This window comes from Xenopus laevis, chromosome 3S (genome assembly GCF_017654675.1).
Source record: "Xenopus laevis strain J_2021 chromosome 3S, Xenopus_laevis_v10.1, whole genome shotgun sequence".
Classification (NCBI taxonomy): Eukaryota; Metazoa; Chordata; class Amphibia; order Anura; family Pipidae; genus Xenopus; species Xenopus laevis.
In genome coordinates, this window is record NC_054376.1 from 44,784,055 (window position 1) to 44,796,680 (window position 12,626).

Genomic DNA, 12,626 nt, shown 5'->3' on the forward strand with positions numbered 1-12,626 from the left:
GATATGATTCCTTCACAACATGTGCACTATACATATAAATATAGTATATTTTTGGCCAATACTAAAAATGTAAGCCCCATTTATAACTAGGGCATATTTTCCTAATGGTACGTTTTTAAGCATTTTGCCACTGCATTTATTAGTAGCTCTAGGGGACAAAATACTTTAAATCCACCTCCCATTCTTGTAGGTCAATCACCTTCAAATGCAGGAGAACTCACTTGTCAGGACGCAACATGAAGTTGGATGAAAGATGACTGAAAGGTTACATAATAAAACAATAAACAAAAAGAATAGCCTTCTAAGAGTTGCCATCTTTTCAGATGAAAGATTACCAGTGTTGATGCAAGGGGGCAAAGTGGTAACGTAAAGGGGTGGGCTTTGGTGCATCAGGGTGGGAATTGGTTGGATGGGGGGTGCATTTGGGCAAGGGTAAAACTAGGTGACTTGGGGGCATAACAATAAGGTTGCCAATTTTAATACTGGCCCTGGCCATTTGCAGTAATTTCCTGGGTAGGTTGGTAAATTACTAACCAGGCAGCTGCCCTGTGAATATAGGAAATGGAACATATGTGGAATACCTACAAAGCGATTTTAAAATTAATCATGTGATGGCCAGAGGAGATGTGCCAACTGTTTCTTTTCTGGCCTCAATGTGTATCTGTTCATGGCGCTGTAAAATAACATTTCCCTAGGAAACACAAATCTTATGCTTTTACTTTCATATTCATCATGCCATAGGATTCAAATGTCCACCTCAGTCACTGAGGGGAATTCTAATAATTTAAGCTTTTGTGATGGCCTGTCAGGCCATATAACAAACAACATACATCAAACAAACAGATCTTTCCCCCAATGTCGGTAATAGAAGAGGAGTCGATGGCGGAGCTCTCCCCACTCCTTCCTCTCACCCTCATCCGCCGCAGCTATCGCGGGATCTCGGTAACTTTCAGCCAAGTACTTGAATGCATTCAGAAAAATACCCGCTGGCAGCGCAGGCGGACATATCCACGGGAGGCGGTAGGATTAATATCAATAAGCGGCTTTATTTAAAAATACACAGTGGTATATAAAGAGTGGGAGTGCAAAGAACTAACGCGTTTCGTGCTCCACAAACTGTTATCTTTCCCCCAATGTGCCCACCAAAAGCAAGCGATATTGGGCTAATCCGATCATTCGGCCCTAGGGCGTCAACGGATCGAGGACTGCATCAATTAGTCAAAACAGTCCTTGACTGGATGGAAAATCAAACCTGCCCGATCAATATCTGGCCATTTTATGTCCATATATCTGTCAGGGACGCCCATTGGAGGTCCCTATGCATGCACAGATAAGCTGCTGAACTCGTATTGCCAGCATAAATGTGCCTGTGTAAAACCACCTTTAAGTGTAAACTCAGCAGCAGACCTTTTAAGATCTCAGGTTCTTTTGAAAGAGGCTATGATTTATGGCTGACCATTACCTTGTATCACACAAACTGTAAAATCAATGCTATTTTAAATGGTGGTCATTAATTATCACCTTTAGTGTCAGAGTGGAACACCAAGGGCCCACCAGAAGGCCTGATATCAAAGAACTACCAATCATTATCGAGCCTTAAAACATTTTACCGAGTATCCCCATGTTTGAGAGGCGCATTGTTCAAATTTTACTGCTTAATACAACCAGTAAGCACTGTATTTTTTTTTTAAACAATACAATGTGCCGTCTATACTACAGGATGCCAGTTAACTAAGGTCTATAGAAATATTTTATCAACCAGTGTGGCAGCTCCCACAAATACAGATCCATTGCTTTTAATAACAGGGCAGCTGTATGTTCTATTTGTTGTATTATGATCCATGTCATAATACAAAGAGCACAGAGCTATGCAAGTGGAGACAGTGGGCCTTAAACAGCCTGAACCAGTGCTGGGTCTACAGCTGAGGGCATGCAAGGCTAACCCCACACCTGAAATCAGAGCCACCCTCACACTCTCAACACCACAGCTCTTCTCGGCGGATGGGGTGGGCTAGGAGACTGCTTACTTGCTCTTGTGCACCGTATGCTATACAGTATACCAGGTTAAGAGAGGGGTTGGACCTAGGGAAATACAGATAGAAGAGGTACAGTATGTGCCCAGCACCCCCACCACCATTATGCCCTAGGGACTTGCCTCTTTTGCCTACCCCTATTTCCTGCCCTGGGCTAAACCTCTCTTATCCCTGCGCTGGTTGCAACACAGATTATATTATTATTAACGTTATTTTTATAGCACTGACACATGTACACAACACTTTATAGAGATTATACATCATTCACATCAGTCCCTGTCTTGGTGGCGCTTGCAATCTAAGGTCCCTATCACATTTACACACTACTTGTAGATGTACTCTTACTTGTAAAGTATTCTTACCGGCCAGTGGGGGTGGTGACACACCAGGAGGCGGTATGATGACCTAAAGGGGTGGGATGATGATGGTGAGGGATGGGGGCGATGACATCATCAGACTTCTGAGAGAGTCTTTGGGATGGATGAAGAGTAAAAGCTCCCATACACGGGCCGATAAAAACTGTCGACAGACCGAGTCGGCAGCTTATTGGCCCGTGTATAGGGCCATCCAACGGGCTTCTCCGATCAATATCTGGCCCGCGATCCGACCGCCTGTATCGGATCCATTCTGATCTGATAGTTGGGCCCTAGGGCCCATGATCGCATTAGCTCAATATCGACCACTTCATTGTGGGCAAATTGGGGAGAGATCTGCTCATTTGGCGATCTCTATGTCTATGGCCACCTTTAGAGACAGGTATGTTTTTACTGGATGAGGCACTTAAGGGGTCAGATCGGGGAGGGCCAGCGGCTGCATTTTAGGGTTTTACAAATTTACCCGCAACTGCATTGCCGGTAACTTTGTAATACCAGCCCTGGCAGGTGTTTTCCCGGCTAGGCCGTTAAAATACTGCCCTGGTGCCAACCCTACTTGTAGATAGTGTCCAGAACAGTATTAAACTACAAAAAACTGCAAAGCAGAACTGCTACCCACTGAGCAAGCCGGGCCAAATATTATCTGCACCCTAGGCAATACTCATCGGCCCAGCAACCTCCCCCGTGTTGGAAGCTCCATAACGCACTTTAGGAGCATTTTTTTGTTTTGCAAAGAATTATAATGTTTCCCCAGAAAAAAGAAGGGTCAGAAGGCTCACTCCCAGCCAAATAAATGTGAGGTGCAATACTTGCGGGACTCCCCAACAGAGTCTCCAGGGCATGTGGAACGTTCCAAAAAAGATGAAGAATTGCACAGTCAAGGATAAATTAAATCCATTTTATTCCATCAAAAAAAAAATTACAAAAACAACGGACCAATGTTTTTGTAATATTTTTTTGGATGAAATAAAATGGATTAATTTTTTTTGGAACGTTATAATATTCCCTAACCAGAGTAGGTCTCTATTAGCCTGTAGCTCTGGTGGGGGAAACATTTTTCCACTGATAGGTGCCCTTTAATGCAGTAGCCCTTGCAGTCACATTTACACTGTGCAAAATCTTTCTGAGAGGCCAACCCTGCCACCTTGTTTGTTTAAATGGATGTGCCTTTCTTCATTTCAGTCACACACCATTTATCTATACTGTGCATTTACTTCACCTTCCATGTAAAAGATTCTATTTAAATCACCCACTGCAACAGCAAAATATCCTCTTCCAGCCCCTGACTGTGTAAGAGAACAGTATGCACAGCCACTAGCATTTGGATAACTGTTTGAATGACATGCAGTGTAACCAATCACTAAGCTTCTCAGCTTCCAATAACTACATGGCTGTAAGATGTAATTTTTTGGTCCATTCAGAGCTGCACTGCTCCAAACCAACCACAATCTGGGAAAAATGATTGGCAAGACAATTCTCCAATGAGATGCAGAAGACTTTCAAAGCCCTAATTGTCAGGGAAGCAGCTGTAGACTGGACACTGGGAAATGGAAAGTCTGAGGTTGGAGGTCGTGGCTGCACTGTGTGTATGAGGGGAGAGCAAGAGGAAAGGAAGAGACCGGATGAAAGGTGAGAGCATTTTTTTTATATTGCTTTTTTCAGTGTATATTTTTGAGAGGGAGTGATTTCTATTTTATAGGACATATAATAGGAATTTGTGTTATGTGCCTTATTATGCAACACTACTCTAAATGGGTTTTGTTCTAATGACGCAGTCTATCTGTTCAGCAGCAGACTGGGGTACCAGAGAAGTAGATATCAAGGCCCACTAATCATTAGCCGGCCTTCTTCTTGCTGTGTTTGCCCAAGTTTGAGAGATTCCTAGGTGTCAGAAAACAGGGGCCAAAGGCAAATGGGGGGCAGTGTCCTGCCTGAGTTTTTATGTGGGTAGAATACAGGCAAACCTCTCAGTGCGAAGGGTGGGCAGCACCACACCCCCCCCCATGCACTGAGGTCCATAGGAAATGTTTTATACAACCAGTGTTGTATTTTATGCCAACCAGTATGGCAGCTTCCACAAAGGCTGATTTAGGACTCATGATGTTCTGCTGCAAGCCGTGTGAGAACAAAGAACAATGCAGTGGATACACACAGACAGACAGTGTGCACTAAACTGGCTGAAGCTCTCAGCCCCTGTGCTGTTTCGGCTGATGTATTAGGTATAAGTTCTGCCTAATGCACTAGCTTTGGTCTCCCATTAAATCGTATGGCACATTGTTCCTTCCCTCGGCAGTGTATCTCTGCTGGCGAATTAACAGGCCAATACTGCACCATGTCTGCAGTAACAGGTGGGTTCTACTCTAGTCAATACACAATACACACGTAAAAATGGTAAGGGGCAGAATCTGTGTTAAACTCTAATGGTACGGCATTATGCCTTATACTGTGCAAATTCACATACTGTGAGATCTACAGCAGCATTCCCCAACCTTTTTTGGCCCCGGGACTGGTGTAAAGGATCATTTTTTTGCAAGGACGGGGGGGTCGGGCGATCGGGGGGGTTGTGAGGTGTGGTTGGGGGGCACGGGAGGGGGTCGGGAGGGATTGGGGAGGTTTGGGTGGCCAGCGGCAACTGCATGTCCAATTTGGTGTGCTGGTGTTGATTGTGGACTAGGCTCGGTGGCCCAGTTCAGGACTGTCCGCGGCCTGGTTCTGGGCCACGGCCCGGTGGTTGGGGACCCCTGATCTACAGGACCATGACGGTCCTGTATAGCTCACAACCTCCCTGGATTCCCCTGCTTATCTATTTGGCTTCTATTTTTATCTTTGTATCAAAATTTATTTTTTCTGTGAACCCCAGGTTAAAGCTTGAGAAGTTTGATACTTTTTTATTTCGTGGAAAAATTAGGAAAGCTGTTGGGAGTAATTAAAAACACAAACAGAGCCTTGAAATTGTACTAAAGAGTTAATGCTGTGTCCTGCAGAAAGGAGTGAGGGGGCCACCAGAGAAACTCCCAGTACACTGGCATTTTTCTTTTCCAGCATACTATTCTGATTGAACTCCCCGTCCAGCCCATACAGAGACTTCTTCTGAAGTTACATGTATCTATTTAAATAAACCATTGTAACAGCAACATTTCCTCTGACAGTGTTAGAGAACAGTATTCACAGCCACTAGCAGATAGATAACCATTTGAGTGACAAGCAGTGTAGCCAATTGCTAAGCTTCTTGGCTCCCAGTATCTGCATGCCTGTGAGATATTGTTATGACGCTGCTCTGCCTCACACCAATCACAAACTGGTAATTATGATTGACAAAGCTCTTCTCCAATGAGATGCAGAAGACTCAGCCCAGTTGTCAGGGAAGCAGCTGTAGACAAGGGAGTAGGAAATGGAAAGTCTGAGTGCGGAGGTTGTGGCTGCACTGTGTGTATGAAGGGAGAGCAAGAGGAAAGGAAGAGACCGGATGAAAGGTGAGAGAATTCATGTTGCTTTCTGTACAGTTTATATTATATGGGGTAGGGAATGAATTCCTTATTATGGAATATATATTCTATGTGTTAACACTACATTTCCTGTTAGGCAATGCTGTACTAAATGGTTTCATTCTAATGGTTCTGTCCACCTCTTGCTGAGCTACAATTCACATAAATAACCTGATGGAAGGTGTATTGGTGTATAACATCTTTTTCCCGTAGAAATGGCATTGTCTAGGCAAACTGTTTTGGAAAATACAGGTTGTATTAAAACATAGTGTTTGGACAATTATCTTCTCAAACATGGGCATACTCGTCAAGAACAAATCAGTTCAAGGATCAATGATGGGCCCTTGATGTTACAGCAAGACGCTGGTTTTCAGAAAGAATTTACTCCGTGTAAATGAAAGAGCAGAGCTAACACATTAGGCAGCGCTTGGAGATACATGAACCCGAAACATGTAATTTGGGCTCTGAGCAGCACAGGGAAAAGAGAGGTGGAACCTGTTTAGTGCACACTAAAGACAACCCTTGGCAGTCTGTCTGTGTGTATTTAGTGCTTTGCTCTGTGCTCTCACACAACTTGTACTAGGAAATAGAGAATGATACAACAATCAAACACACATCTGCTGTACAGCATTAGTCCTGTATTTGTCTTTGTGGAAGCTGCCACATTTGCCAGTGGTACTGCACTCAGTGTCTGGTCAAGAGAGGACCCATATATAGGGGTTGCCACCTATCCGGTTTCCACCAGAACAGCCCGATTTCCGGGAGGCCTGTTTGGTTGAAAACTGTCTGTCAAGATTTCCACATTAGGAAATCCAGACATGGCATTTCAGTGAATGGCGCGGCGATCAGTCAATCACTGATAGCCAATCTATGACCTGCCCACCCCCAACATCACAGTAACCTACCCCCTCGCCCAGTTTGCCATAATTAATACTTTAAATATTTACAGTAAGGTTCCTAAAGAGAAAGTATTTACCCCTCCCTCACTTATTTAGATATTTGGATTGGTCTCTAAGGTGCTGTGCTCCAGATCTTTTCCTAAAATATTAAGTTTTGATCTCATAGATGCCAGAATGCATCTATTTTACTTCCTAGGGCCTTGCCATATAATCATTTTGCAATATTCCATTTCAGTTTAATATTCTATCATTTTTGCATGCACGGAAAACCCCCATGCAGCTGCATCTAAAATGGGACTATAGAGTGTCAGAACTGCGGCGAACCTTATTTATATTTGTAAAAATAAATCTGCTTTATTATACAGACCAAAAACACAGTTGTGGGATATTCCCTTTAAAATGTCAATACATGAAGGAAAACCCTCTGTGCTAATCTCCACCTCTAGAAGGGTTTGAGTCAACCATTAGAGCAGGGGTCTATAACCTTGTTTACCCATGAGCCACAATCAATTGTAAAATGAGTTGGGGAGCAACACAAGCATGAAGAACAAGCACAAGAAGTTAATGAGGGTGATAAATAAGGGCTGTGATTGGCTATTTAGTAACCACTATTTGACCTGGCAGTTTAAAGGAGGTTCGGTTTGGCAGTATACCTGTTTTTTATGCAACTAAAGCTTGCCATGAAGACAGAAATTAAAAAAGTAAGCACCTGCTTGGAGGCCACTGGGTGTCACATCCAATGGGTTGGAGAACAACATTTTGGTAACAAGCTACTGGTTGGGGGGGTCTCTGCTCTAGAGTATACTCAATTACTACCAATGTTGGACTGGACCGCCTAGGACCCTTTAGAGGACCTTATGTAGGGGGCTTTTTCTCATTAGGGGTTTGTGGATGGGAGGATCTACAGCAGGCTGATGTAACCTGATGACCTTGCTGGATGAGGTCTTTCAAGGGGTATTTTATGGCCCCTCTGGTCTACTCAAGTTCTCTACAAACATTTGCATGATATCATTTTAATTTAAAACCACCTCAAATATTTAACTCTACTTAAGCATCTCCAATAAATGAAGTGTTCAATCGTAAGCTATTACTCCATTGTTACTTTATTAAACATGCCTTTTAATCTTTTTATTAGGATTACTTTCACCTTATCTAGAATTTCTCAGCAGAGCCTTCCTGGCCTGCACAAACTATATCTTTTAAATCTGGGTTATATTAATAGATGACTCACTTTATAGTCACTGTACTTATTTGCTGGATAAGACACATGACTCTGCTATTCTAAGTACGCAAGCTTTCTTTCCACAATCCTTTTCTACTTGTTCTTGATGAATAAAAAAGCAGCTGCAAGAATATCAGGTAACCAAATGTAATTATCATCTGATCCGCCTTATTTTTCCTGTCTGATAATGGAAAATGGCAGCACACACACTACAGAAACAACGGACACTGACCAAGTATATTTTACATGATATAATGTGGCAGAAATATAAAGACGCTGATGGAAATATTTTTGAGCATGGTTTGTCAGGTCTTCACCTTTCATGGCACATACCATACAGACAGCACATGGTTATTCTGTGACCGTTTGTAATTAGTTTTTTATTGTTTGTAGTTTTTTTCAGTTAACTCTTTGTCCAGCAGCTCCAGTTTGTAATTTTAGCAGCTATCTTGTTGTTAAGGTCTTGTTTAGCTTATCAACCAGGCAGTGGTTTGCAAAAGAGAATGGGAATAAGAGAGGGGCTTTAACAATAATACAGTAAAAACATTGTAATCTCACAGAACAATAATTGTTGGCTGCCTGGGTCAAGCACCCCTATTTGAAATCTGGAAAGTTGTAGAATGGGAAGGCAACCAATTAAAAAAGTATGACAAAAAACAATGAAGACCAATTACAAAGTTTTAAGGAATAGGTCATTCGATAACATACTAAAAGTTAACTTAAAGGTGAACCATCCATTCAACTATTTATGACAAGAACCAAACTTTTGCTTTGAACACACAACATGCTTTAACTCCCAATTGTTATGGTCCTAGTATTGGCAGTATTTTAGTGTGATATTGTGTGATAGGTTTTTTAGTGACTGTATTGCATAGCAGTTACAAAGGCTACCTATATGCTTCATAAAGACATGTAGTTAACTTTAGGCTAATGGCACACAGGGTTGTTTTGTAGAGTATGGCCCAAAACCTGTCTAAACCCTCCTGCCATTGGTTTACATTGCTTCCACCTGTTGTAGCATTTTTGGGTGTAAACCCTTCTGCATGAGCAGTTACAGTCAGTTGTCCTTCAAGTCAATAAAAGTTGTTACTCTTTCTGCTGAGGAAATATGACTACTGAGCAGATATATATATATATATATATATATATATATATATATATATATATATATATATATATATATATATATATATATATATATATATATATATATATTCGGTGTTATATCTCCATTCATTCGAGTATTTATATAAGGGGAACCTGGAAACAATGTTGTGAGACTATAAAACAAAAAAGAATTAGAGAAAGGTTCAGCCCATTATAACATATGTTTTTAAAATTTCACAAGGTTATGCTACCTTCCTGCTAAGTACCATGACTAAGTTACACCACACAAACCATGACTAACTAAAAATTACAAAGCTGCGTATACAGATAATGTTTGGTTGTTTTTCTTGTGATATTCTCTGTACTGTATCATATCTCTGTGCTTGTACCCCTACCTGCACTATATCAATATATCTTTGAATGATAAAAGTTATCTGCTTGGACATCTAGTAATGTGCAAGTGTGCATTATTTTAGAAAGTATAATTGCAACAGTTTAGTCATAGAGCGTCGTGTGTCATTCATTATCTTATCGTTGCTGCCTTGCCTGCTTTGTAAATAAGGAACTGCTTGTATCATCATTTCACAAAAGCAGTGGATGCTGTGATCACACATGTCTCACCTTACAAGCAAAGATAGGAAGATTCTGCATTACAGCCAGAGGATCCCTGGTTACACTACTGAGATGGATGGACACGAGTAGCCCTAGTTAGAAACTTTCATCAGTAGAGCTGCAATGCAATGTTCATCTTGGCATCACTCTGAGTGAAGTAGAACCTTAGATAATTTAGCTTTAATTTGTTTGTTTTAAATATAATAAAAGTCATAGCTTTGAAATTATTGTCATAAATATAGGCAATATATAGATAAATTGCAGCAGTTAGGATGCAGTAGTTTAATGGCCCATATTGTTATATGTGGATTTGAACTATTCTGCAACTTATCTTTGAGGCTAAAAGTGGCCTTATACGAGTCCTATAAGGTGGCCATACACGGGCAGATTAAAGATCCCGATATCTGTCCTTTGGACCAGTACGGCAGCTTATCTTCTCGTGTTTGATCTGACAGGTCCCCCGATCGATATTAGACCAAAAATCGGCTTGATATAGATCGGGCAAGTTTGATTTTTCGGCTAGTTGATGCAGTCCTGTGACCCGTCGGAGCCCATTGTCATCATTGTAATGCGATTGTTCAGACCCAGGGCCGAACGTTCGGATTAACCTGATATCGCCCTGCCATTAGTGGGCATATCAGGTTAAGATCCGCTCATTTGTCGACCTTGCCAAACAAGCGGATCTAATAGTGTATGACCAGCTTTAGACTGAGTTGACAGCTTAAACGACTTAAAAAAGTCGTTTTTTAAACCTAACCTACTATGTTACTTAGAGTTGCGAACTTTTGTGGAAAAAAATACTGGCCTGTATTTTTAACTTTCTTCCCTAATAAGATTGGCACCAAGCTTAATTTTTGCTGACCTTTACAAAAAATACAAGCCGGGTGGAAACCTTAAATATACTACCATTCATTAGTGCATAAATACTGGTGTACATTTTTTCCAGCGCAAAACATCTGTGAGAGATGCCATTTATTTTTTGCTTAACACCCCCCTTTTTTATTTGTTAAGACATCATGTCATCTGGCTGTTGGTGGTCTAACCATCAAATACGCTGAAGTTGGCAAGTGCGCACTTGCAAAAATGCTACATGCTGTTTGGGAGCTGTTTGTCAGCTAACATAAAGGTGGAAAATTATTTGTAACATATCATTAGTTGTCCTGTGAGCATTTATACACATGGGCAATCTGGCGTGCAGCTACCTAAGGGTATAGTATACCAAGTATGGCCTTGTTTTTGTTATGAGGATGGAGATCCCAAATGACATTGAACAAAGTAAATGTACAATTAGTGTTTTTTTAGTGTTGTAACCATGGTTACAAGGACAAACCACTAAATTTTTAAATTTTCAAAAATTTCCAGTTTTATGGTGTGGTAGCTACCATTAGTTTGTAGGTTTGAGAGCACATAGCAGTAAAAATACCACTCATGTTGCATATTTTACCACATCAGACATGTAAAATAACAATAATAAAAATAATTTCCAAAACCAGTGCTTTTAACTCTAAAGAGGCTCTTGGATAAAAAAGTGAAACTGTCAACGCTTTTTGTTCAAATGAAAGGGAGGTGGCAGGTGTGTTTCACATACTTCTCACCAGCTGAAATACACTAGCAGATAAAAATGCTCCATGTGCCATAAAGCTGGTCATATGTGGACCATGTGTGGATTGTCCCGGCATTTTCCGTACCATGGCGATCTGTCGTTTAGTCGGTCGGACAGGTTAGAAGATTTCTGACCGCTAACGTTAACATGTGCAGTGCCTATCTGACTATTAAGGATGCACGGAATCTAGGATTCCTTTTTCAGCAGGATTCGGGCGAATCCTTGTGCCTGGCCAAACCGAATCTGACTCCTAATATGCATATGACAATTAGGGGCTGGAAGGAAAATAGTGTATGGGTGCATCCATGCTGACTACATCAGCATGGATGCACCATTGTCACTACTATTTGTCAGACATAACTTTTGTAGGGCTAGAACCTTGTCTGATTTGTTCTTTTATTAATTTATTTAATCTGAACGCTTAGTGACAGATCGGGAGAGTGGAACATACGATCGTTCGTCAAAACAAGGCTAAAATCTGCACGTCTATGGCCAGGTTTAGGCTTAGAATTCTTCAGTTGGTGGCGTATTGGGCACGTAGGTAAATGTCTTCAGGTGGACATTCATATTTGCAAGAATCCAGTAATTTTAATATGTTTTCAATTTAAGCACTTTAAGTCTTAAAGTCTTTAAGTTAATGGATCTAAATATATACAAACCACTTGCTGGATTATTTAATGTTTGCTGACTCTTGCTAAACAGTTGTGTGGTGAATCATATGTGGAATTACAGACAGTACAAGTTGCATGCTTCTCATGAATTTTCTCGCTAATTCATAGAACAAATATTTCTTATCGTAAGAAATGTGTCTGTGTTTAGAGCATAATTTCTACCCTGTGCCATGATAGTTCTTATCTCTTTTATAATAACTGAAATAATGTAATATTTATATATTCTCTCTTCCCCAGTGGGAGAGTTCCCCATGGAATTTACTGGAAATCAAGCTATGTAAATACACTTTACACAATGCATTATTTATTACTAAATAACGTTACCCTATATTTTTCTTAAAAAGGCAAAATTGACTGTCTTACATTTTATGTTTTTCTTTTAATTTCAATATCAGTGTTCCTTTTATGTGCAACATGTAAACTGTCATTGGTTGCACATCCAGGAACAACCTTAAACGATCCTTTGATAAATATGCCCGTAAGATTTTTGAAAAAGTAAGAGACCGTTCTTAAAAAAAGTCTCCAAAACATAATTCAAATGCTAACACAAGTGAATGTAGTAAATATTTTTATAGAGAAATTTATGAGAAATTATATGTATTATATTATATCTTCGCCCA

General features: G+C 40.6%; 1 protein-coding gene across 3 annotated transcripts in view; it reads left to right on the top strand.

Annotated features, from left to right (window-relative positions):
- Window positions 1–12,626, top strand: part of abhd2.S (abhydrolase domain containing 2 S homeolog) — a 33,163-nt gene that overhangs the window by 2,932 nt on the left and 17,605 nt on the right. For 2 of the 3 annotated variants that reach the window (XM_018255321.2, XM_041588231.1), the window contains exon 1: window positions 5,751–5,880. The gene's annotated coding sequence lies outside the window, so the exon portion shown is untranslated. Of the gene's footprint in view, window positions 1–3,828; window positions 4,037–5,750; window positions 5,881–12,626 lie in introns of those variants that run through there. The other variant, XM_041588229.1, reaches the window with a different exon arrangement.